General features: G+C 59.7%; 1 long non-coding RNA gene across 1 annotated transcript; it reads right to left on the minus strand.

Moving 5' to 3' along the window:
- Nucleotides 1–9624: 9624 nt before the first annotated feature.
- LOC141277174 (uncharacterized) lies at nucleotides 9625–23914 on the minus strand. Its single transcript, XR_012328100.1, has 3 exons — nucleotides 23504–23914; nucleotides 16976–17219; nucleotides 9625–10483 (listed from the first exon to the last, which is right to left on the minus strand). It is a non-coding gene; the product is annotated as an uncharacterized lncRNA (long non-coding RNA).
- Between the last annotated feature and the right edge of the window lie 1536 nt (nucleotides 23915–25450).

Below are 25450 nucleotides of genomic sequence, written 5' to 3' on the forward strand. Positions count from 1 at the left end.
CCTCTCACGCAGCCCTGAAGGCAGCACACATCTGCACAGAGGGGGAAGAGCATCCAGGAGACCCATCAGCTGTTGGAGGAGAATCAGCCCTGTTGAAATCACAGTGACCTCAGGCCACGGGGAGGCGATCTGACCTCGGACAGCGCAGAAATTCCGATCTCTTTTCCCAGGTCAAACAACCAAGGTCAGATGGTGCAAGCAGACCTCCTGGAGCTGCGCCCTCCTGGCCGGGCTCCGAGGCATCCGGGACCCGCCCCGCTCCTCCCAGGTCTGCTGCCTGCCCGTTCGGCCCAGCCACATCTTCTCCATCACAGCCTTGGGCCAGGCTGCGAGAGATCCGGCGGAGGGACTAATACGCTGTGACACTCCACTCCACCCTGGGGTGCCAGCCTCACAGACCAGGGGCGGGACGCTCCAGGCAGGGCGCTCAGGCCCCTGGTGGGAGAGTCTGCACAGCGCACAGCTGGCCGTCCTGCTGGTACGAGTCCCCGGCCGAGGCAAAGACGCAGGCCCCCGGCCCGTCCCTCGGTCTCGTCCAGGGGAGGCACGGTGCAAGCTGGCGGGACCCCATTTATCCACCCGTCTACTCTTTCATCCACCCATTCATCTATGCATCCACCATTCACCCTTTCATCTAGCCACCCATCCAACCATTTCATCTATCCAGCCACCCTTTCATCTATCCACCCATCCATCCATTCATCCACCCATTGGTTCACCCAGCAATCCATCAGTTAATTTATCAATCGATGGGTCAATCCCTCAATTAATCCATCCACCTGCCCATCCATCCACAGGCCTCAGTTGATGCGTGAGAACGGAAGTGGGTTTGTATTTCTGGCTGCTGGCCGGCCCCTGCCGTCGACTTCCATCATTCTGTGTGAAGGATGAGGAAGACTCCAGGGTCTCCCCTCACGGATGTCTGGGTTGAAAGTGTCAGCCCTGCTCTCAGAAAGACTATGTCTAGTGGACCAGCGTCAGATAAAGGATCCAGGACCAGGGAGCTAAAGTTCAGAGGAGGCTGGATACAAATCAACATCAGCTAGAAAAAAACTGTATCGTACAACACAGGCTGGAAGCAGCTAATATACGGAAAAAATGACTTAGGCAGCGCCTGGAGACACTGGACGTTTCCCCGAGCAGCAAACACAACCGCCAGCCGGCAGCGGGAAGGAACGCGGCAGGGCTCTCATCTCGCCATCACCCCCGCGTCCAGCCCCATCCAGCAGGCCTGTTCCTTCCTTTTCCAAGCCTTCACTGTGACGGGATGCGGCTGTGACCTTCACCACGTCTCACTCTGCCCGGTGCTCTCCAGTTGAGCACGTCACACGCACAAGCCCGCTGGTCTCCCACCGCAGCTCGGGGTGGGGGGCTCTATGAGCCCCTTTCACGGACGGGCCAGCTGAGGCCTAGGGAGGCTCAGTTACTACTTCTGGGATCATGCTCAGGCCCCAGCGCTCGACCTCCCATGCCCTGGACCACCCCTCCCTCGCTGGAAGTAGAGGGTCCCCGGATTACTGTCTGGGCAAAGCCCCGCCGGTACCACACCGACCCGCCGGCTCCATGCCCACCGCAGGCTCACCCGGGGGCCTTCTGAAGCTCCCCTCCTCTGGCTTCCCCGCCGCCTCAGGGACGTCCGCTAGGCTCGTTCCCTAACCTCAGCCCCACCCCGCCCGACCCACACTCACTGCGTCTCCCTCGCCTTGGGCTGCGACCCCGTACCCAGACCCAGTTCACATTCTCCAAACTCCTTCTGGGACCCGAGGCCAAGGCCATGGTTCCCAAACCTCCCTGACCCAGGATGTGGACGTCATGCCCCCAGCACAGGGCCATCAACACCCACTGAGGCCCAGCCCCAGACCGTCGCCTGCTGCAGGGCAGGAAGCAGAACAGACAAACAGTAACTAAGCCCCGCGGCCCCCAGAGGGGAAAGGGCCAAGGAGGCTCTTCTTGGGAGGGAGACAGAAACCAGGGCGGTTTAGGGCTTGTGTCAGTGATTCAGACTCAGGGCGGGCTGGGGATGGAAAGTCTTCCCTTCCTTTCTGTGGTTCCCGCCGCCGCTTGGAGCAGTCGGGGTGGGAAGCTTCCCACGCAGGCCTCCTCTGCGTCCAGGCTCGGGCCCCGGGTGTAGGGGGCACGGATGAGGGCGCGGGAGCTGGAGCTGGTGGGACACAGCTCATCCCTGACTCCCTTTCTGTCCTGGAGACGCAGGCAAGTTGCAGTCTGAGCCTCAGTTTCCTAATCTCTAAAGTGAGGAAATCAGAGCCGCCCCGAGAGGCTGCCGTGGGATTAGCCACTCAGTTACGTGAGGAGACCAGCACGTGCCGCGGCAGGCGGCGGCGGCTTGGCGAACGGGGCGGGGCTTCCTCGACGCGTCTGGCTGGGCGGAGAACTGGTGGCGTCGAAAGCGGACCCCGGAGCTCGTGGCCCAGGTAAGCCCCTCCTGTGGGTCGACCTGTGGCCGTGCCGGGTGGCAGAGCACCCGAGAGCCGTCCCCACTCAGCGGCTGCCGGGGATGCCGGGCTCCCGGCCGAGCGCGGAACGGGAGGCCTCGGCTCTGCCCACCTCCTCCTGGGTCCAGGCGGCAAGAGGGGCTGGTGGGTGAGGGGCGCCCGGCCCACACCCACACCCACGCCGGGAACAGCAGCACGGGACGGGGGCCCCAGGAAAGTGCTGAGTCCGGGAAACGAGGCTGGCCTGACGTCCACGAGGTCACATCTGGTCAGGGCCGTGATCAGCCGCGCACTGGCCACGTGTGACTCTATTCGTTCGCTCGTCCATCCCCCAAAAACGCTGTGGGTGCCGGAGCCCTGAGACGGCTGCAGAGTGGGCAGGAGCGCACCTGGCGGCAGTTCCGTGACCGCTGAGTCTGGTGGGTGGCGCGGGGAGGCTGAAGAAGCGCCGCTACCAACAGTCCCACCCGACGCAGACTGCCCAGAGCCAGGGCTGTTCAGAGTCCCACGCTTACGTGCGTCAATGCGTGTGCAAGAGAACACAGCCCCGGAGTCTTTTTTTTTAAAATTCTTTATTGGACCATAATTGCTTTACAAGGGCGTGTTAGCTTCTGCTGTACAACAAAGTGAACCAGCTATACATATACACATATCCCCACGTCCCCTCCCTCTTGCGCCTCCCTCCCACCCTCCCTATCCCACCCCTCTAGGTGGTCACAAAGCACCGAGCTGATCCCCCCGTGCTATGCGGCTGCTTCCCACTAGCTACCTGTTTTACGTTTGGTCGTGTATATATGTCCATGCCACTCTCTCGCTTCGTCCCAGCTTCCCCTTCCCCCTCCCCGTGTCCTCAAGTCCATTCTCTAGTAGGTCTGTGTCTTTATTCCCGTCTTGCCCCTGGGTTCTTCATGAACATTTTTTTCTTACATTCCATACATATGTGTTAGCATACGGTATTTGTTTTTCTCTTCCTGACTTGCTTCACTCTGTATGACAGACTCTAGGTCCATCCACCTCACTACAAATAACTCAGTTTTGTTTCTTTTTATGGTTCTTGGGAATCTCCCGGGAAGGCAGTGACTCACAACCCCAGGGTGATGCTGCCGCGGGCTCTGTGAGGGAACGCCACCCACTCACGCAGTGAAGTCCCAACACAGCCACACGCGGAGGGTCTGTGAGGAAGGCCATCCCCTACCACGGCAGAGGCAGGCTGTCGACGCCCACCCCTGTCCTGCCAAAAACGCACCTTTGTCTCCCCTCTACGGGCACAGTTGAAGAGGAAGAGGGGTGCGACCTGGAGATCAAGGACACAGGAAATTTCGCCTTTCATCTGAATATCCATCAGCTGCAGAGGAAATTCAGAGCCGGGCGGATGCCTGGGCAGTGGCTCAGCGCACATGTGGGCTCCTGCTGGTGTGAATAAGCCCGTGGTGACGGCTCCCGTCTGCGGTCAAGGCCTCGTCCCTCTGGGAGGAGCTGCCCCACAGGCAGTGCCCCCGCATCCACTGCTGCTGCCCCAGCTCCGCGGGGGGCAGCGCGGCTGGGACTGGGAACAAGCTGTTTTCCCAAGCAGCTCCCAGACAGAGCCCATCTCCCCGCACACTGACACAGCCCCAGGCTCTGGACACTCAGGACCGTCCACCCCTGGGAACACCAGAATGAGTTTTCTCGTCCCCGGAGGGCTCTTCCGGGCGAGGCAGAGCTGCACAGACCCCCTCCCCTGCACATGAAACATGCAGCAGGGCATGTGCCTTGGAAGGCCCCGTATTCGGTCCACGCATCCTAAGTGAACATCTGCTGGCTGTGCGCCAACATGTGCTGTCAGGACCGAGGCCCGGGGACCGAGGGCCCGGGCACACACTCGCCCGCAGGCACCTAGATGTGGACTCAAACTACCCGGAACACTAGCTCCACCACTCACGAGACACTCATCTCTCGTGCGTGGGGGTGGGGTTTTGACGAGCATCTGTCGCCTCTCTGTAGACAGCTGTCATCACAGGCAGACCAGGGGCCTGGAGGTCAGGGGACCTGGGCTGGGTCCTCACTGGACGAGAAGTCCTGTAGTCCTGGGGGTCTCCGTCTCCCCACCTACACGACAGGGGTGTCCACGGGTGGCACCAGGGGGTCCCTTCTTGTTCCAAGACACTCCTGGATGGCAGAGCTTGCCTTACATTCATCGTGAATCCTCCAACACACACAGCAGGGGCTCAAGGAACAGGGGCTGATTTAATGAGTAGATATGATGAGCGTAGATGCCAAAGGCGTGATGCGGAGAATAGGTATCACAGGGTTACAAGCAAGGAGTAATCATCACTCAGGACTGAGGAGGTCAGGCCACCTGGAGGAGGCGGCCGTTGAGTTTGGCGTTAAAGAGCGATTTAGATGGGTGGAAGGGGAGGGGTTAATGTTCCAGGCAAGAAAAATGGAGGGAACAAAGGTGAATCAAAAGCAAGTCCTGGGCTTCCCTGGCGGCGCAGTGGTTGAGAGTCCGCCTGTCGATGCAGGGGACACGGGTTCGTGCCCCGGTCCGGGAAGATTCCACATGCCGCGGAGCGGCTGGGCCCGTGAACCATGGCCGCTGAGCCTGCGCGTCCGGAGCCTGTGCTCCACAACGGGAGACGCCACAACAGCGAGAGGCCCGCGTACCAAAAAAAGCAAGTCCTGCCACCAAGCAGCCTGAGTCACAGAGTAGAACGAACACATTGAAACACATTTAAATTCTCAGCAAATATACCTCCCCGGCACCCTCTCTCGGGAAGCTGCCGGGGGAATGTGCTCCAGGAGAACAAGGGAGTAAACCAAGAAAGTGAGATACAGATCTCAGAGGCAAGGGGTCCAACACAGGAGGGAGGCAGACACTCCCCAGGGAGGCAGAGAAAGGGGATTCCTGGAGCCTTGCTTGGGCATGAGCCACAGAGAACGTCCAGTGTAGACTGGGGCAGCACAAGGATCCAAGAAAGAAACGAGGTGGAAGGATGACCGGGCGGGTTTGCAAGCACTGACAGGAGAGTCACACACCTGGGAGAGAGCGTGGGGTCAAACTGGTGACCGGCCCACACAAGAGCAAGCCAGCCAGCCACACGCAACCAACAAAACCCCCAAGACACTTCCGGCAAAACGTGCGGTAAAGAAAGGCTATTACGATGTACAACAAACCCAGCTACGCAGCATGGCCGGCGGCCCCATGAAGTCAGTGCTGACCGTGGCTGGGCCGAGCACGAGGCAGCAGGTGCAGCGTGGACACGGCACACCTGTGCCTAAAGCGGGACATCCAGAGGGAGCGGTGACGTGGAGACAAAGGCCCTGAGTCAGCTCCACGGACTGCGCACGATCACACAGGGACAGCGGGGCTGCAGGGAGGGGGGACGTGGCAGGGCTGTGGTTTCTTGCCCCCGCCTTACAGAACTCTTCCACATTCCAGACGTGCGCGTTTATAATTGCGATAACAGGATGAACTAAAGGAAAAGGGAGGGACGGTCCTGCCACCACTCGGCTGGGGAGGACCAGCCAGCGTGGGGACGCCTGGGGCAGGGCTGCCCCCTGGGGGCGTGGTCAATGACGTCACCCTCGGCAGCACCCAGCTCCGCTGGCGCGGACAACCTCCATCCCCACGTGGCGCCCACGTGCGCGCCTGCACTGAGAGACCCTCGCACGCTGGGGGCTCGGGGCGTGCGTGGTGGCTTTGCTAGTGACGGTGAAACCCTGGAAGCTCCCGTGTCCGTGAACAGGAGAACGGGGTAAACAAACAGTGGTGCCGTCACACGAGGGAGTATTACAGAGCAGTGAAAACAGAAGCCGCCCGGCTACGGACACCACTCCAGATGCGCCTTAGAAACAGAATGTTCAGTGGAATAAAGCAAAGTCACAGAATAAAATATACCCCAGGCGAACACCATGTTAATAAAATTCAAAAACAAGCAAGACGAACTGTAGGATTTAGGGATGCTACGTCCCTAAAATAAATTAAAATTTATAAATTAAATTAATAAAATTAATTTAATATAAATTAAAATAAATAAAATTTCTCGCAAAGAAAAGCCAGAAAATGAGAAAGGCATGAGGACGTGCCTATTTCCGGGGGCACAGCCCGGGGGGAGGGTGGAAAAGTCCCGAGGAGCGCGATGGGGCCAGGACGCCCGAGTCTCAGATGGGCGGCGGGCACTTGTGCTCATTGCTCCCCGAGGCTCTGCACGGGTCCACTCGACTGCATCAAATACACCCTCACGGGAAGGGGCAGCCACGCCCAGTCCACGGGGCCTCAAGGGGCCTGAGCTGCGCGTCTTGAGCCGCCCTGGCAGCAGGAAGGCATGTTTCATTCCTCCCCAGCTCAGCGGTTCCCCTGCGCCCCGGGGGCTTCGTTCCAGCCCAGCTGAGAGATGGCCTCTCACAGACACTGCATCCCTCACAGCTGCTGGAGACAAAGCCCTGGCTGGGGCCCAGGCCAGGTGAGTGCAGGCAGGGGCCAGGGAGGGGGCAGCTGTCATCTGCAGCCCAGATCAGCTCCCACGTGCCCAGCAGCCAGAGGATGGCACGTGGGCACGGGCTCTTGCAGACAGACGAGTGTGATGGACAGAGGACAGGGAAGAGGGGGACGCGCTGAGTGAGCCCACGGCAAACAGGCAGGTTCAGAAAGCCCCGACCGCCACCTGGGGACTGAGTCCTCGATGACGGCAGGTGTCAGCACCCCGGCCGCTGCCGCAGGACCCTGAGGCGCACGTCAGTCCTGCCAGGCAGGGAGGTCGGGGGCACGGCTGAATCCTGAGCCTTAACCTGTGAAGGGCTCTGTGGGGAAGGACAGGGCTGCTTAGGGAGCAGCTAGAGGGGGCTGTGACGTGGGGAAGTCCATTCACCCCAGGATCCTGGGCTTCCCAGGAAAAGAATTCCAACGGCAAGCTGACCAGGACCGCCATACATTAGCAAGTGTAGATGGTCAGAAACAGAAATGAAGTGCTGGTGTTCCACACTGCGGGTTTCCAGAGGGTGATGACAGGACACACGGCCTCCCTTCGAGGCAGCAGGAAGCTCTGTGTCTGTGGGATTAAGAGCCTTTGCAACAGACACCTGCAGCCATGGTCCTTCCTGTGGCTGCAGCCACAAGACGCTCAGTCCCTCTGGTGGGTGAGAAGGACCCCACCCAGATGCAGGAGCGGGCAGCGGCCTGTGCTCAGGCAGCCCTTCTAGCCCCAGCCACCAGGCTGCTACAGGGCCAGGTGCCTGGCCTCGCCACTGGCCCTGGAGTTGTGGGGATGCGTGGCCCGAGCAAAGGGCAGTGGCAGATGGGGGAGAAGAACCAAACCCCAAAGGCATTGCTTGGCCTCAGGATCCAGCAGTACCTGAACCTGGGCGGGTCAGTCATGTGGGCCCGTAAGCTCCCTTGCTGCCTGAGCCACCTCAGGTGGGCTTTCTGTCACTCGTCACCAAAGGCGACCTGGCTGAGACACTTGGCCTTGACGCCAGAAGGTCGGGATCCAGCCCGGTTCTGCCCCACCCAGCCTCTGGACTGCCCCACGGGTGTAGCCACCAGCTCTCCTGATGCTAAGAGTCTGTGAAGGAGACTGTTATCTGGGTTTGATCAAAATAACTTCTCTGAACTTGGAAAAGGACAACAAAAGAAAATAACAACGGTCAGGAAATAGAACTATTCCTACAGGTGTGGCCACTGGCCCCAGGCAGCCGCCCCCTGACACCACAGTCACAGAATTTAGCCAGGAGGGGGCGTCTTCTCGAGCCAGAGCGGGCTGGGACGCTGCCCGTTAGACTGGGCGCCCGCACCAGGCCTCATCCTGGCGTGGGACCCGGACCGGTACGGGTAACCCTCGGTCTTCCTCTCAGAGCCGGCCGGCGGGGCCGAGGCCCTGTAGGCTGCAGACGGTCACGAGAGGGAAGATGAGCGCTAACTCCTTCCTGTGGGGAACCAGGGCAGTGGGCCTGCCCCGAGCGCTACCTCGTGGGGGAGGGACGGCGCAGTTCGAGGCGGTGAGTCCACGTGCCTGGACCACAGGCCGAGGCCGGCGCCCCCATCAGAATCCCCAGAGCCCCCCTCACCAGCACAGCTGGGTGCACCTGAGGCAGAGGCTCCCAGACAGACCCGCAGGAAAGGCACCGTGAGAAGCCACACAGGTCCCACGAACCCCAGTGGGTCCTACAGTAGCTCACAGATACAGAAGGGCCCCCATAAGCCCCGCCCAGAATTTTTCTCCAATGTTCACAGGAATGGACAGCAGACAAACGTGGCAGGGAGCGTCCACAGACTTAAACCTCAGGTCACAGCTGCCCGCACCTTGCTCTGTTTGCCTCTTTACGGGACAGTTCACTTCCCATCCTTCCACCTGTGCGCCGACCCGCCTTATTTTTTGAGGCATTTCGAGGGAACGGCAGACATCCGTGTGCACCACCCCTGAACACTTCAGCCTGCACTGCATTAACTAGACTTCAACTTTTGCTTATGGTTTTCAGGGGAGATGTACAGGCGGCGCAAGCCACACCTCATACGTGCACCAGTCGACAGGTCTGACACAGGCCTCCCCCACGTGACCCAACCCAGTCAAGAGAGAGACGGGGTCGGGCCACCCCCTGAAGGTTCCCTCACAGCCCCTCCCCCTCACGCCCGCAGCCGCTCACCCAGCGCTGGGCTCGATAAACATCAAAGCTGAAATAACCCGTGTGCAGCCACGTCCTGCATCGTCAGGAACGGGAAAGCGGGTTGGCAGATTTCATGACATAATGAGTTGGCCCCATTCCTGACGGACTCACACAGGCCCCGACATTCCCTTGAAGCTAAATGTCAAGACGCTTTGCGTTCTGCCTGTTCAGGGAGCAGCCCTGCTCGAGGCTGCCAGGAGGGTGTGCTCGCAGGGAGGACCCCTCCCCTCCCTGCAAACCTTATCTGAAACGAGCCCGCGAAGCCGCTTTCCAAGGGCAGGTTTTGTAGACAGCGAACAGCTGCACGCATCCCACCGGGAGGGAGAGATGGGCTGCTTCCCGGAACAGGGATGACCGCCGTGGGCAGGGCCACCTTACACATTTACGGTCAGGTCCTTGCTCACACTCTGCGCGGCCTGCGGGCGGTCACGGAGGCCAGCACACAGACCAGCGCCTCGGCGGGAGCGTCGCCACGTCGGGGAGGGCAGGCTGTGGGCTCTGCGCACCTAGCCACATTACGTGCCTCCTACCCACACCCCGCCCACGTGGGCTCCAGATGGCCCTGCGGCAGCCTCAGCAGCGTGGACGTCAGAAGGTCATTCCTTCCCAAGGGGCACTGGAAGGCGGGCCCGAGGGCCAGGGTACAGTATTGATGGAAGCATACCCCACCTGCGCCCTCCTCTCCATGGCCGCCAGGGGCTCCCCCGCCAGGCCCCGGGATGGCCCGGGGGGCTTCTCAGCACAGCGCCCAGCCCAGCTCCAGCTATGGCCCCCGCTTTTCCTCCTGGAGCACAGGGTGAAGGGCAGACCCAGAGGCACAGCACACAGAGCTCACCCAGCACAACCGCCCGCCCTCCCGTGGAGCTAGCACTGCCCTCTGAGCCACTCCCGGCAAACACCTCGGACCAGCTGGAGACAAGCCTCCTGCCCCTGGTCCACTGTGAGAGCCACCCAAGTGCCTGGATCACATCCCTTTGTCCACAACCACCCCAAACCGTGCACCGACATCAGCTCAACGCTGGCCATGTACCAAGACCTGTGACACACTGACCCGTGTACAGACACCAGCTCAGCACTGACCACCTACCAGCACGGACACAAGCGACCTGCACGCTGACACCGGCTCAGCACTGACCACCTACCAGCACGGACACAACCGACCTGCACGCTGACACCGGCTCAGCACTGACCGTGCACAGCACAACTGGTGACAGTAAAGAATAAGTGAAATAAGGCAGGAAGTAGCACCAAATCAAAGTGAAGAGAAGAGGAAGCTTCTCTTACCTCGTGAGCCCCGGGCACGGGCCGACACTTCCGCTCGAGGGACGGGCTGGTCTGCCCGCTGCTGCCCCTCCTCACCGCTCTTCTCTCTGGGCCACCGGCCGACTCTGTGAATGACACACGAGTGTGTAAACGGGACACTCAAGCAGCAGCCCCAGCCGGCGCCCAGCTCAGATCCCTGGGCACGGGGGTGGGGTGGGCAGGGACCCACCAGACGGCCCCCCTCCCACGCTGTCCTCACGGTCGGGGGGAGCGGAGGGGGTGGGGTGCCACTGTCCTGGTGGGACCCCCCTCCGTGGTCTCGGTTTCTGCTTCCTCCAGCCCCTCCGGCCCTCATCCTCCAGGACTCGGTGTCTCCCTGTGGCCCTTTCAGCCAGCAGCTCGTGGTCTGGGGGGGCCCTGCCCCCACTGTCCCCCTCCCCGCCTCTCAGCTGCCCTTCTGACTGCTAATGCATTTGTCCTTCTTCATCCACGGTGAGGGTGGCAAGGCCCTGGACACCAGCCAGGACCCTCCTGTTCCCATCCACAGTCCCAGGAGGTTTGGGGGAAGGAAGGAATCAAAACGTGTTAACAAACACCTCTTTAGAAACTGCACTGAATTCGGAGACAAGAAATGGGGTTCCGTCCCAGCCTCTGGGCTGACTTCTGAGGGCGCCCAGCCCGCCACGTGCCCTGTCTTTTGGTGCCTCAGTGGGTCCATTTAGGACACGAACATAAAGACGTGTGCTCCCTCAGGACTGTCACAGAGACGGAGAGAAACTGAGGACGTGAGATGCTCTTAGCGTGAGAGGCGCTGGAGGTGTCCCCCCGCCCCAGCTGCCAGCCACGCCGGGAACGCCTGTGGCAGGAATGAGGCTCCGTGGGTGTTCCAGGGGACGGGTGGGATTCTCTGCGCCTTCACCGGCACCCACCATCCAAACTAACTCTCACGAATCTGAAGTGCTCCCTGAAAGGCGGAGTTCTCCTGTCCTGCACTCGGTGGTTTGCGCCTGCCCGTCGCAGCTGCGCTCTTGCAGAGCCGGCGGGGTTCCCCTCTCCAGGGGCTCGCCCGTTCCCTACACTCTCCGGTTTATCTAGAATCGTTTGGACTGTCAGCAAACATGAAAAATAACTACCTTCAGAGGCCAAATACACCACAGGCACCCATCTCCTTCAAGGGTTAATTAATAGTTTCCAGGTCGCCGTGGCCCGTGGGAACATCTGGGTCTCATCTCTCCAGCCCACAGATGTTCAGGCGGGAACAACGGGCTTCCAGAGACCGCCCCCCCCCATACTCATTGTTTAAGGCGTGTTTGTTCCTTTTAATCTTTAAATTGGAGAATGTTGGTGCGCGCGCGTGTGTGTGTGTGTGTGTGTGTGTGTGTGAGTGTTTGTAAAACAGCCCTGCCCTTTGCAAGGCGGCTGGTGGGACCCCTTAAGCCTGCTTTCTCCAGCACGGGTCTGTGGACCACGCGGGGCCACGAGGGTGTTCTCGAGACCCAAGGAGACGAGGGAAGACTAAGGACAACACGGCGAGCCTCCCAGAAGCCACAGCCCTTTATTCTAAGACAGCCCCTTCTTCTTATTAAAGCTTTCCCCAGGTATAGGAGACACACATAGGCACAGAGCTCACGGCACTGCCATACCCTGCACACACCAGAGCCCCATCGGGAAGCAGAGCGTGGCCCCCCTGCCCTGGGGCCCGGCCCAGCCCAGCCATGGGGCTTCCTCCCGTGGCCGAGGGGCTCGGTCAGCTGGGCCACTTCGTCGGTAGTCGCCGCGTGTGGCTTCTTTCATTCGACGCTACGAGATTCATCATATTTTTATTTATAATTGCAGTAAAATACACGTGGCATAAGTTTCACTGTCCCAACCATGGTTAAGTGCACGGGTCAGTGGTGTTCAGCACATTCACAGTGCTGGGCCACCAGCACCGTCATCTGTCCCCGTAGCTCTTTCCATCTTGTAAAACCAACAGTGTCCCCATCAGATCCTCACTCCCCAGCCCCCTCCTCCAGCCCTGGCACCCACCGTCCTACTTTCTGTCTCTAGGACGGTGACTCCTCTGGGGACCTCACAGCAGTGCCATCCTACAGTATCTAGCCTTTGTGACTGGCTCGTTTCACTGAGCACAGTGTCCTCAAGGTTCGTCCATGTGGTAGCAGGTGTCAGGGTTTCCTTCCTTTTTACGGCTGAAAGCTATTCCACTGTGCGGATGGACCACGCTTTGTCAATCCATCGTCCATCAGCGGGTATCTGTGCTGCGTCCACCTCTTGGCTGCTGTAAATAACGCCGCTGTGAACACCGGTGTACAAATATCTCCGAGGCCCTGCTTTCAATTCTTTTGGGGACATATACCTGAAATAGAATCGCTGGATCACGTGCCAATCATGCTTTTAACTTTTCGAGGCGCTGCCATGCTGCTTTCCACAGTGGCTGCCCCACTTTGCATTCCTGCCAGCAGAGCCCCAGGCTTCCCATTTCTGCACATACTCGCCAACACTCATTTTCCGTTTTTTAGGGGAGCCATCCTGATGGGTGTGAGGTGCTCACCTCCTGGGTTTGATTTGCATTTTCCTAATGATTAGTGATGGTGAGCATCTTTTCATGTGCAAGATTGGTCCACATTTTTGTGTAAATTCTACTGTGTGAGTACAATTTATCTACCCATTCCATTCCGATCGGCATGGAGGTAGTTTCCAGCCCGGGCTAGGACGAACAGCGCTCTGACAAGGTGCCAGGGCACGTCCTTTGTGAACATACACGAGTGTCCCCACCCCTCCAGCCCCCGGGAGTGGAGGAGATGGCTGTGGGTGGAGAAAGGACTTTTTAAGGCTTTGGCCCATTTTTCTGTTGGGTTGTTTGTCTTTTCCTTGTTGGTTGGTAGGAGGTTTGCATAAAAGTCCTTTACTGAGCATGTCCTGAGAAATTCTGTTAAAAAAAAAAGGAGGCACAGCTCTCCCTCTGAAGGTCATTCCCTCCCGTCATCACGCCGATCCATCCATCTGTCCGTCCATCCATCGTCCATCCATGATCAGCAGCCCCTGGCCTGTCTAGATCCTGACACTGCTGTCCCCCATTCCCTGCCCAACCAAGCATCGCCAACTGCCGCACCGGGGGCCTCCCTTCCACCTGCTGCACAAGCCCCCCTCGCCGTGAACGCGCACCCCTCTCCAGGTGCTGGGAGCACCCACGCCCTGCACCTCTGCCTGTGCTGGTCCCGCTGGACCTGCGTCCCCGTGAACTCACCTTCCACAGCCTGTGAAGCTGTCTGAGCCCCTTGCCCGTCCCACCCTGGTGCCGAGGAGCCATGCCTGTCCTCCAATTCCCATGTGCTCTGTCAAGGCTGCTGCAGAGTCTGTTATTAACGGAGACAAAGATGACAGTGGCTGAGCCCTGCGGGAAGCCAGCCCTGGACTAGAACCTTCCATGACTCCTCCCAACAACCCCACGAAGCAGGTTCTCATGTTACCCCATCCTACAGATGAGGACCCTGCGGCCCAGACAGGTAGAGTCCCTCTCCCTAAACCACAAATTGAGTAAGTGATGAAACAGATTCTACGATCCCAGAGCGGCGGCCAGCCCTGCACAGGGGACCACACCTGAACGGTCTCTATGCTCCTGAGCGAAAACCAGAATAAATGAATGAACTAAGGGGTGAAGCCTCAAGCAAAGGGTGCGACCTCAAAGCCAGAGGACTGAGCAGTTAGCCACGAAATGGGGGCCTTCCCGTCGGCACGGGCCGCCTGGGAGCCAGACTTTCCTTCCTGTAAAGGAACAAGAAGAAGAAAAGGTACGAGCCAAGGGGAAAGTAACAAGCAGAGAAGAACAGCCGGACATTCTCCCTGAAGTGAGCGTGGTTGCTCTGGAATCTGGAATCTGGGTGCAGCTGGAGGAACGTCAGGTAGTGATAAGTGTTTTGTTTCACCTGCTGCAGGCGGACGGGATAACGGCCATCTGGAGCCCCCGGGAGCGTGAGACCGCGGAGGGGCTGTCGCGATGCACAGGCCCGGTGAAAGCGGCCGGCACGCCCGGCCCGCGCCCTCGGCCGTTCCCACTTTCTGTTCACGCTCCAGGCAGAGGATGCTCACGGTCGGGCTCCCTGGGAGGTGGCTCTCCTGGCGGCCTCACCAAGGCATCAGCACACTGCTTCAGGGCCGTGGGCAGCGTCCTAGGCTCTGAGCATCAGCCGTGTTCCGAGGCTGTCTGTCCCGATGACAGGACGCATCTGTCCTCAGAAAGGTGGCTCAGACATGTGGTCAGGAGGGGCAGGGAGGGGACACACCTGAGCGCCCTCACCGCTGCCTGCCTCCCTCCCCTGCTCTGCCTCGCGGCTCCCCCCCCCGCACCCAGTCACCTGGGATTTAGGATTTCGGAGAAAAGCCACCCCCTGGGCTTGGAGTCTGCTCCCTTGACAGCCCTGGTGGACGTGCAGGGGTCCCACCGCACCACGGGACCCACCCAGCCAGCAGGAACGAAAGCGGAGGCTCTGCGCAGATGTCTGCCTCCCCTTTCTCCTGCGGCCGTCAGAGGACCAGATCCTTCCCTCCCAGGGACCTGCCCACTGACCTGCCACTCCCCCTGGGTCCCAGCCACGGACGGGTCCCAGCCAGAGACACACCAGCAGCACCGCGGCACCTCCTCCCTTGCTTCCCCCGGGGCCACCCCTCCCCACCCTGCTCACAGGTCCCAAGCAAGAGGGGCACCGTAACCTCCCCTCAGCTCAGCCTTCTGCAGCGCACGCCCAAGGCAGCCAGAGGCCACAGATGCACAGCCACGGACCTCCGTGCCCCAAGATCCAGAGGGGGCCGAGGGGCAACAATCAGAGGAAGACACAGGCCTGTGGATGGTGGGGGGGTTGGGGAGGGGCTGGATTTCCGGGGCAGCGGGATCCTCGCCCGCAGCCCTCTCCCAGCGACACCTGGGCCGAGTCAGTACCTGCTCCAGGTTCACCGCGACCCCCACCTTCTCAGGTGTAAACTGAGCAGAGAAACACGTCACGTGAAGGAGTGAGGCCCAAGGAGACGCAGGATTTGAAAAGCGGAGGGGGCCAGCCCCGCGGGATGCAGCCCCGGGAAGCCTGGCCCGAGGGCTCTGGCCCCGTGGGCCGATCATCAGAGAAGCAGAGACCCACGCTTCACCTTGGGAAGCGGAGCGCTGGCCGCACGTCCGCAGCCCCCACGCGGCCTCGGCGAGGGAAGCAGCAGCTAGTGTCAGCTAGCTAGTCAGCTCAGCCTCCTCCACGGCACCCACGATGAGGGTCCCCAGGGCGCAGGTTGAGGCTGAGACCCAGAGTAAACGCCTTGCCGAGGGCACGCGCAGCGGGCGGGGGTGCCGGGGCCACCCAGCATGTTCCGTCTCGGTCGCCCGACCTGTGGGGAGGCTCCCCCAAGTCTCACCCAAAACGACGGAGGGCAGCCCTGCAGACCCTCCCGTGACACCCGCGCTGGGGAGAGTTACTCAGAGACGAACGCATACACAGGGCACGTGTGTACATAAATGAGCACGCACACACGTGCAACACATGTGTGCACCAGCACGTGTCCACCCCTGCACACATGTCCACACATGTCACGGTGGGGACCCGCACCAGCTGGTGGCGGCTTGCGCTCAGCGGGGCCCTGGCCGCCCACCTGCCTCTGGTCCCGGCTCCAGCTTGCGGCCTCCGGGTCACTGGGGGCAGACGAGGCTGTGACCCAGGCTTGTGGCGGCCGGCTCCCCATGTCCCTCAGCAGCCGGGCACCAAGCCTGGCAGAGGGGTGGCCCCCGGAAAGCAGGCGAGGTACTGAAAACAGACCTGGGGGCTGACCTCCCAGGCTCCAGACGGGGCCCCAGGGCAGGGGCTGAGCTCAGGAAGCAGGCGTGTCGGGGACCCTCCTCCCTCCGTCGGGCACACTAGGACCCAGTGGGCAGGGAACCCTTCACACTCAGATGCCCGGGTCCCTGCCCGACCTGGCGAAGCGAGCTCCCCAGGGGCCCAGCCAGGACTGCGTCTGAGCCAGCTCCTCCGCGCTCTTGGGATGATGCTTGGAGGGGCGCGTCGTCAGGCAGCACCCGAGGGTGGGGACCCTGAGGGCGGGGGGCCTTTGGCTGGGGACACAGTGCCACTGCCCGTCCCTTCCCTCTGCCACGTGGGCTTGGAGGGTGGGCTCTCCCCTCACCAGGGCCCCGGGCCCCCCTGAGCAGGGGTCTGCCTGGAGCCGTGGTTCTCAAAGCGGGGCCTCGGCACCAGAAGTAGCAGCAGTCTCTCAGGTGCTTGCTGGAAACAGGACCCCGCCCCAGAGCCGCCCCAGAGTCAGAGGCTCGGGCTGACTGTGGTCTGCGTCCGCCTGCCCTCAAGGGCGCTGGCTGGTGTGGCTGGGCCTGTGTGCTGGCAAACAAAGAAGGGGTGTCTGCTCAGCCCCTCGCCTTTGCCTGGTGGAGGCGATGGGGTACTGGGGCTGACGGGGCGGGGCCCCAGCAGGCTCCTCCGGGAGTGGCGCCCTCTGTCTCGTGGGGGGACCGGAAGACTGTTCTAGAGCGATGGCCCGTATCACCTGTTATCCAGGTGTAGTATGCATTTGTCAGGACTTCGGATAGGACTGCGAAGATTTGGCATTTCACCGTGTGTTCAATTTACCTCCCAACAAGGAAAGGAGCCTCTAACAGGTGGTGATGGTCTACAAGCCGTCCAGGACGGAGCCTTCCCAGACCCTCGATCTTGGCTTCTGGAGGACATTCTGTCGACAAGAGGCGTGGCCTCCAGGGCCGGCAGGGAGGGCGGAGGGTGGGCGGGTGTCTGCTGTGTGTGTGGGTCAGTGTGACGGGTCAGGGAGCGAGCACGGCCGTGAACGCAGGCACTGCACGGTGACCCACGGTCCATCCTGGAAACATAAACAGATGGGAGTGGGGATGGGACAGCTCTTCCTTAATGTACGATGCCAAAGAATAAGTGCACAGGAAATGACTTAAAAATGCACCCCAAAGTAGGACGGACAGAGCAACGTGGAGACGGACACACGTAATAAAGCACACGCGGCCGGTGGTGATGGGAGAATGGGGCAGTGGGCACAGGGGTGTCCGATGTACAGTTCTTTCGTGGTCTGTACGTCTGCAAAATTTCATAACAAGATGTCAAAAAAAGACAAAAAAAAAAGGATGAGAATTGGGAAATAAAGAAAAAAGAAGGCACCGCAGTTCGAACTCGGGGAGATGGAGGAGACTGGCTCCTCGGGGTGACATCCATCCCCCTAGGTCCCTGCAGCTCGGTCCCTAGCACAGACACTCCCACGGGCTTGAAGTGGGCCGGGCAGACTCCGAGGCGGGGCCCCAGGAGGGCTTGGGGCCCGGGAATGAATAAAACTCAGAACCACTCATGCCTGGGGACCCTCGCCAAACCTGGCCGGGCCAGCAGGACCCCCCGGGCCTGGGAGCCTCACGGCGCCCCCGTGCCTGGGGGAGCACGATAAACACACCAGGGCCAACAAGCGGCCGCCCTTCAAAGAGTCACGACGGAAAACGAGCCGAGAAGCACCACCAGGGCCCGTCCAGCCTCACGACACAGCCGAGCGGGGTGGGGGTGCCCTTTGCTGGAGCTCAGGCTGAGCTCACGGAGGTCGGGGACCCCAGACCAGACTCGGGAAGTTCATCTCAGGCAGCGGAGGAGCGACGCACGGAGCCCACTTCTGGACGGTGGGTTGGGCCGGTACTGCCCCTCCCCGGGGCAGCGCACGCCCTCCTTCCGAGACCCCCCCGGGGACCCACTCCCTAGGAGTCCCCACGACCTGCTACTGCCCGGAACCCGCCAGGCCTCCCCCACCGCGTGTCCCAGCCACCCCTGCCCAGGGCCTCCCTTTCTGTCTGGGGCTGAAGGGCTTGGAACCCCGGCGGCCAGGAACAGGGCCCGCGGGCAAGCATGTCAGTCCTGGACAACAAGGTGCTGAGCCGGCCTGGGACCCAGTGGTCAAGCTGGTTAAAAAAAATTAGCAAGACAATGATCTGTCGCCGCCACCTCGCTGCCCTGCTGCTTTCTCTAATTAGCCTGGAGGGTCTGAGGCTCCCGCCCCCCAAGCTGGTGTGGCTGCCCTCCAGCAGGACAAGGTCCAGGGCCTCAGGGTGCCATGGGAACCAGGGCGGGGCAGAACTGCTCTGGGGAAGCCCCGCCGCCAAGTTATTGAGCTGGCTTTGAACAGCATCCGTGTGAAGAGTGTCACATCTCTCCCGACACCACTGAGTCTGAGAAAACACACCTGTCATGCTGCCATCACCCGACAGACACCTCCAAGAGTCACTGCCCAAGGGCTCTGCTTCCTGCGCTCCCTGGTCCTCCTCGGCACCGGCCCAACACCGCAGCTGGCCTGGGAGCAGCGGCAGTATTTCCCCCACTTCTCCACCTGACTCGCACTCTCGGGTCTGCTGTTGGCGCCGGATGCAGAGGGCAGACACAGTCACGGTCACCGTTTCCCAGTGGCAGCCCCAGGGCAGTGGCATTCACATTTGGTGTTCTCTACCAGCTTTGATAAATGTCACTCTATGTCTGAAAGCTTTTTAGTGGAGGGAACAGGTCAGCAAACCCTCTGTGATCTTTGCCAAGTGAGACCTTGCCCATCTGCCCGTCCTGTGCCTGCTGGATGGATACACGGCTGACGCTGAGTCACCGTGATGTTACGGTGGAGGGCACGGAGCCTCATCGACGGCTGCTGAATTTATCCAAATCTAAAGATAACAGACATTCCCTTCATATATAAACAGCACCCAGAATCAATAAGAAAACCACCACGGGTGGAGGAGGGGTAAAGGATATGAGCAGCTGATTCCCAGAAGTGGCTCCCAGTCCTAAGAGAAGAGATGCAAGTTGCTCTGAGCTCTGCACTGTTTCATTCAGACAGTGAGCTGTTGGCCAAAGGGCAGATACGGAGATCAATGGAGCAGACGAGAGCTCACAAACAGAGTCGTATAACACACAGTCAACTGATTTTTGTCAAAGACGCAAAGGCAATTCAAAATGGGTCATATATCTAAAGCGATAATGTGAACTAGAAACTTCGCATTATAGACTTAGAAAACAAGGAAGAAAGTAGGAAACGAGGGAGAAAAATCTGCTTAAACTTGAGGTCGTCAATGAGTTTCTGTATAAGACACCAAACACGTAATCCGTGAAAGAAAAAAAATTAATCTACTGGATTTTATCAAAATTTTAAAAATTTGCTCTGTGAAAGACACTCCTAAGAGAATGAAAAGACAAGTCACAGACCAAGAGAAAGTGTCTGTGAATCATATTTCTAAATATGGACTTATTTCTAGAATATATAAAGAACTCTAAAAACGCAACAGCAACAAAAACAAGCCAATTAAAAAAGAGCTGCACAGACACTTTACCAACGAAGATATACAGATGGCAAGTAGGCATATGAAGAGACGCTCAACATCAACTGTCCGCAGGGAAATGCAAACTGACACACGGAGATCCCTATACACCGATCACAATGGTTGATATCCAAGAAACCAACGCCACCAAAGGCTGGCGAGGATGCGCAGCCACAGGAACCCTCGCTCGTCCCCGGTGGAGATGCAGAACGGTGCAGCCACTGTGGAGGACCGTCAGGCAGCTTCTTACAAAGCTAAACACAGACACACCATACGCCCCAGCAACTGTGCTACCAGGGATTTCATCCAATGAACTGAAAACACAAAAACCTGTATGTGAATGTTTACAGCAAACTTTATGCATAATCACCCCAAACTAGAAGTAACCGAGACGTCCTTCAACAGTTTATAGAGAAACAAGCTTGGTACGTCCACACGGCAAAATCATACCTGGTGATGAGAAGGAGCAAGCTACTGAGTTAAGAAACACGGATGCATCTTAAATGCATTCAGCTAACGGACCCCCAAGGCTACACACTCTATGATTCCATTCCTATGACATCTGGAAAAGGCAAAGCTACCAGGATGGAATCTGCCAGATCAGGGATCGCCCGCGGCTGTGGGAGGGGGACAGTGGTCGATTACAGAAGACACGCACTGGAGGACGTTTAGGATCAGGGATCGCCCGCGGCTGTGGGAGGGGACAGTGGTCAATTACAGAAGACACGCACTGGAGGACGTTTAGGATCAGGGATCGCCCGGGGCTGTGGGAGGGGACAGTGGTCGATTACAGAAGACAGGCACTGGAGGACGTTTCGGATCAGGGATCGCCCGCGGCTGTGGGAGGGGACAGTGGTCGATTACAGAAGACAGGCACTGGAGGACGTTTAGGGGGATGCAATGGTACTGGGGTGACGTTTACATGACTCCAAGTATTTACGACCCAGAGAACTTGATGCCACAAAGAGCGAACTTTAATGTATGCAAATTAAAACTCCTAGGATGGCAGGAGATCCCAGGATGGGATGCAGACTGTGATCAGAGAATCCAGTTGTTTTACAAACGTGAACACAACCTCACCGAGGGGAGGGGGGAAGAAAGGCGCTGACCTAAGTAACTCTGGAAAGTGGACACTAAAGGCTGGGTGCTAGTGCTAAGACAAAGGGCCCACTGCATATCAAGGCTGGAGTTGGTAGAGCTGCTTCTCATGGGAAGACAGGTTAGTCTTCAAACTGTTTTACGTGGACACGGGGGTCTGACAAATAAGTAAACTGACGCTGGAAGGAGGGGCCATGCGTCTCGCTGCAGATAAGCAGGGAGGAAGGCTGGCATGGTCCACGTGGCGCTGGGTTACTCAGAGATCTCAGCACAAACGCGTGTGCAGCTTAATACAGATACAGAGGGACAGAGAAACCATTCCAGGTCTGTGAGCACACACAGGTAGTGCACACTCACACCCACACGTACACGTTCCCTGGCTCTGCCCGCTCAGGAGGCCTAGTAACAGTGACATCCCAGTAGCACCGAGCACACCTGGGGCCCAGATCTTGGTTTCTACCACCATTCTCCAACAGGAACCAGGGCTTCTAGGAGAAACAGCTGATTCTAGGGTAGGACTGCGGAATATATATGAGCACATTATACCGCGTCTTATAGAGCCAGAAAGCGAGGACGTGCCCAAGAAACGAAAGGAGGGGGGTCAAAGGGACACCGGTGCCACCCGGAAAGGGCTGACAGTGAAGCTGGAACATCTGAGAAACGAAACCAGTGACACGGGGTTAGGGCCCAAGGCAGGAAGTACACATGGGTGAGTCCAGACTGAGATAGTTAAATGGCCGAACGCATAAACACATAGGAAAGAAGAGACAAATCTACACCAGAAATTCCAAATAACTCATGCAGATGCCGCCCCTCTAGGAGGCAGAGTTTAATTCCTCCTTTCCCTCCTAAAAATTGAGGGTGGCCTGGATTTAGTGACTTGCTTCTAAAATAGAGCCAGTGACGGGCAGAGAAAGCTGGTAAACACGACCTCAGCCAGGAGATCAGGGTCAGCGTCAGCAGCGACGGGTCACGGTGACGGCGTGTCCCCCACAGCACGTGACGGAGCACGCTCCCTCTGTGTGTCCTTTCCCCTCAACCCATCATCTCTAACCACGAGAAAAACGTCGGACAAACTGCAGTTGCGGGGCATTCTACAGAACCCAGCACCCGCACCCCGCAAAACCCTCACAGGCATTAAACACGAGGCAAGTCTGAGCTACCGTCCCAGCCCAGAGTGGGCTAAGGAGGCCACGTGTACCCTGTAGGGGATCCCGGAGCAGGAAGGAAGACGGCAGTGGAAACCTACTGAGATCCGAGTGAAGTCTGGCCCTCGTTCCCAGTGAAGGCCCTGGGGCTGTTGTCTGCGTTTTGATGCACGTGCCGTGGTGACATGAGGTGTTAATGACAGGGACGGAGAGAGGGGACGCAGAAACCCTGTACTACCATTGCAACCCTTCTATAAATGTAAAACTCTTCCAAAATAAAAAGTTTATTTTTAAGAGACCTGAATAGCTATTTTGCCAAAGAAGACATATGAATAGTAGGTAAACACACAGAAGGGCCCTCAACCTCATTAAGGAAGATGCCAGTTAAGCCTCCAGGAGACACCCCCTCGCACCCGCCGTACAGCTGAGCAGGACCCTGCAGGGCCTTTCCAGGAACCCCCTCCCCGTGTCCCCTGCCTCTTGTTTATTAAAAAAACTGCGGCTTCCCAGGCCTCACCCCAGTTCCAAAGAGCGAAAGGAAAGGAAAGCAGTGAAGCAAGACAAAATAATAACCGTTTAGCCATTAAACAAAGTCGAGGACCTTCAGTTCCTCCTCAAGGGACACAGATGACATCCTGAGCCACGTCCTTGAGTGATACTGAAACGCCATCAGGTGGAAGAAGTTAACTGTCTGCTGCCCACCAGCACGCAGACCACAGACCCGCTGGAACCAGAAAGTTGATGACGTTGCCTCCTGATGACCTCACCAGCAACCAGTCAGAAGGATGTCCGCGAGCTGACCACACCCCCACCGCCCTCCCTCACACTGTCTATAAAAACCCTTCCCTGGGGCTTCCCTGGTGGCGCTTTGTCAGTGCGAGGGACCACGTTTTCTCCAAAACTCCGCAGTGGGTGAGCTTTGCCGTCCCTAAATCCCTGTCTTCTGTGATGAGTGAGGTGACATCCCCGCGGCAGGGGGAGCTGCGGGTCCGGGACCTGGTGCTGGGAGGACCAGAGGCCCCTGGGGGCCGGGCCCCCCGGGGGGGAGGGGCTCATGAGGAAGGCGTGGCCTGCCCCCCCCCCCCCAGTTCCCAGGGAGCCTCCCTTCAAAGACGACCCCGGCGTCGATGCCGCCTGCCCCCAGAGCTCAGGCCCTGCGGCGGGGCCCGTGCCCGGCTGAGGCCTTCCCCCGGTGCTGGTTCAGCCGCACTGGGACCGGCTCACTGGACGGCACGGCCTGGTGGTCCCTTGGCCGCCCAGGGAGGGCGGATGGGGGCGCTCCACGGGCCCCTCCCTCTCCCTGCTTGGAACTCCGGCACGAGCTCCAGTCGCCCCGTTCCAGCCTCCCCACTGCCTGCTGACGGGCCGCAGACCCCGCTTCAAGCCCCACGGCTGTCGCCCCAAACGGTTCCTCCTCCTGGGCCTCCTGTGCTCACCTGTCTTCTGCACGGGCCGGAGGCCACCAACCTCGTCCCGCCCATCAGCCCCCTGCCTCCTTGAGGCCCCACAGGTGGGCCTCCTCCCTGGCCTCCCTCGGTCTCCAAGCTCTCACTCACCTGCACCGTCCAGCACTTGGCCCCCATCTGTCGCCCTGCCACGCCAGCTCTCGAGCTGCGGGTATCGGGGCTTCTGCGGTGCGTTTCTGGTGGGTTTCTGGGAGGTGGTCACTCCAGGAAGGTTGGGGGCAGGGGGCCTAGTCCAGGTGATGTGAGCCTTCCCCGCAGAGGGACAGAGGGCAGAGTGGGCCCTTCTGTCCACGCAGGACAGAACTCTTGCTGTCCCCCAACGCGGATGCTCAGAAGGGCCAGGGTCAAGGATTCGGGGTAGGGTGGGGAGAGACCACTTGCTCTAGGGGCCACTGTGTCTCCTCGGTCCCTGCGGGACACCTCAGGCCAAGGCCTGCTTCCGGTTGCAGTGGAGCGAGGGGACCCGCCCTGCTGATGGGCTGTCCCTGCCCCGTCTGGAAGCACCCCTTCTCTCGTGCGGCTGAGTCACTGGCTTTGTCCTCCAACAACCCCCGGGCATGACTTCACCCGTCTTGTCTCTGAGACCCAACACCCTTCAGAGAAAGAGAAGAGTGCCCAGAAAGGGGATCCGAGCAGTCGGGGAGCACGCGGGGTGCCCCGGGACCCTTGCACGACCTGGTGCTCTGGGGAGGTGCCCCCCCAGAGCAGACCACATCCTCTGAGCCCCAGGATCCCACCCGTGAACTGGGGCCTGGTCCTCGGGGCTGTGGCTGCAGGTCTCTGCACCCTCTCGGGTGCGGGGGGCACATCCCTCCTTGGTCCCCTGGTGGGCCTGCCCCGCTGGGGACACCAGCAGCCGGCTCCTCCGCTTGCTGCCCTGCACGCAGGCCTCCCGGGGCAGGGGTGCGTCTGGGCTCTGGGCGAGGCCCCACGTGCTCATCCGACGGACAGGGATTTGCCCAAGTCACACCCGCAGGGCCCAGCTGCCCGGTCAGTGTCCCTCCCCCAGCCCGCTCCCCCGCTGTCCCCAGGCAGCCAGGCCTCTCGCCGTGTGCCCTTTCCAAGCCGTCTTTCCCGCACCGAGGCGCTGGCCACCCTGAGCCCTGTAAGACGGTGGCCAACGCTCACCGCCCCCGGGCCTGCTCGGAACCGGCCGTCATGATTTCCAGGCAGTGTCAGAGGTCAGTGTGGCCGCTGGGAGGACTGCCCTGCACACTGACCACCACAGAGCGCCCCCGGAGCTGTGTGACCGGGAGGGCTTGGGGCAGAGGGACGCCAGCAGCTCCCGTGGCCGAGCTCCCGATCCTGCAGGAGGATGGCCAGCCGTCGAGCACACGAGGGGCCCAGGCTTGTGGAGGATGCGTGGGCTTTGATCCCGTGATGGGCGTGTTCCCCCGCCTTCCACTCCGGGGCCCACAGAGTCGCGGGTCCCTCCGCACCCCGCCGTCGGTCAGCGAGGACTGAGCACCCATCGCCCACCAGTGCCACGCGGGGCTGTAGGGCTGGTGAGAAGCAAGCCCGCCCTCAGGACTGGGCTGCAGTTTGATTCCGAGTGTTAAGGTCAGGAAAGGAGAGGGGGGAGTGGACGGGGTGCACTGCGGGTGGCCAGAGTCCCCGTGCCAGTGAGGGACGGCCCTCGTGCAACGCAGGGCTTAGAGAGCCGCTTACTGTTGGTAGAGATTTGCCTTTTCTGAAAACTCTGAAGGCCTGGAATCAGACAGGATGCCTCCTTTTACGTCCAGCTTCTTTCCCTGAGCACAGCGTCTCCACGGCTGGTCTGTCGTGCAGCGTGTACCAGAGGCGTGTGTTTTTCTGTGGCCAGTCGTATTCGTCGTGTGGGCTCTCCACATGTCCTCCATCCATCCCCCAGCTGGTGGACATCTGGGCGAGGTCCCACGGGCTCTGGGGAAGTCATGAGCAAGGTTGCCATGAACACGCACGAACAGAGTTCTACGCGGACACGTGTTTCACTTCACTGGGGCAGATTCCTAGGAGTGCGATGGCCACGTCCTAAGTCAGTCTGTTTAACTTTTCCAC

The sequence above is a fragment of the Tursiops truncatus genome, chromosome 19 (genome assembly GCF_011762595.2).
Source record: "Tursiops truncatus isolate mTurTru1 chromosome 19, mTurTru1.mat.Y, whole genome shotgun sequence".
Taxonomy (NCBI): domain Eukaryota; kingdom Metazoa; phylum Chordata; class Mammalia; order Artiodactyla; family Delphinidae; genus Tursiops; species Tursiops truncatus.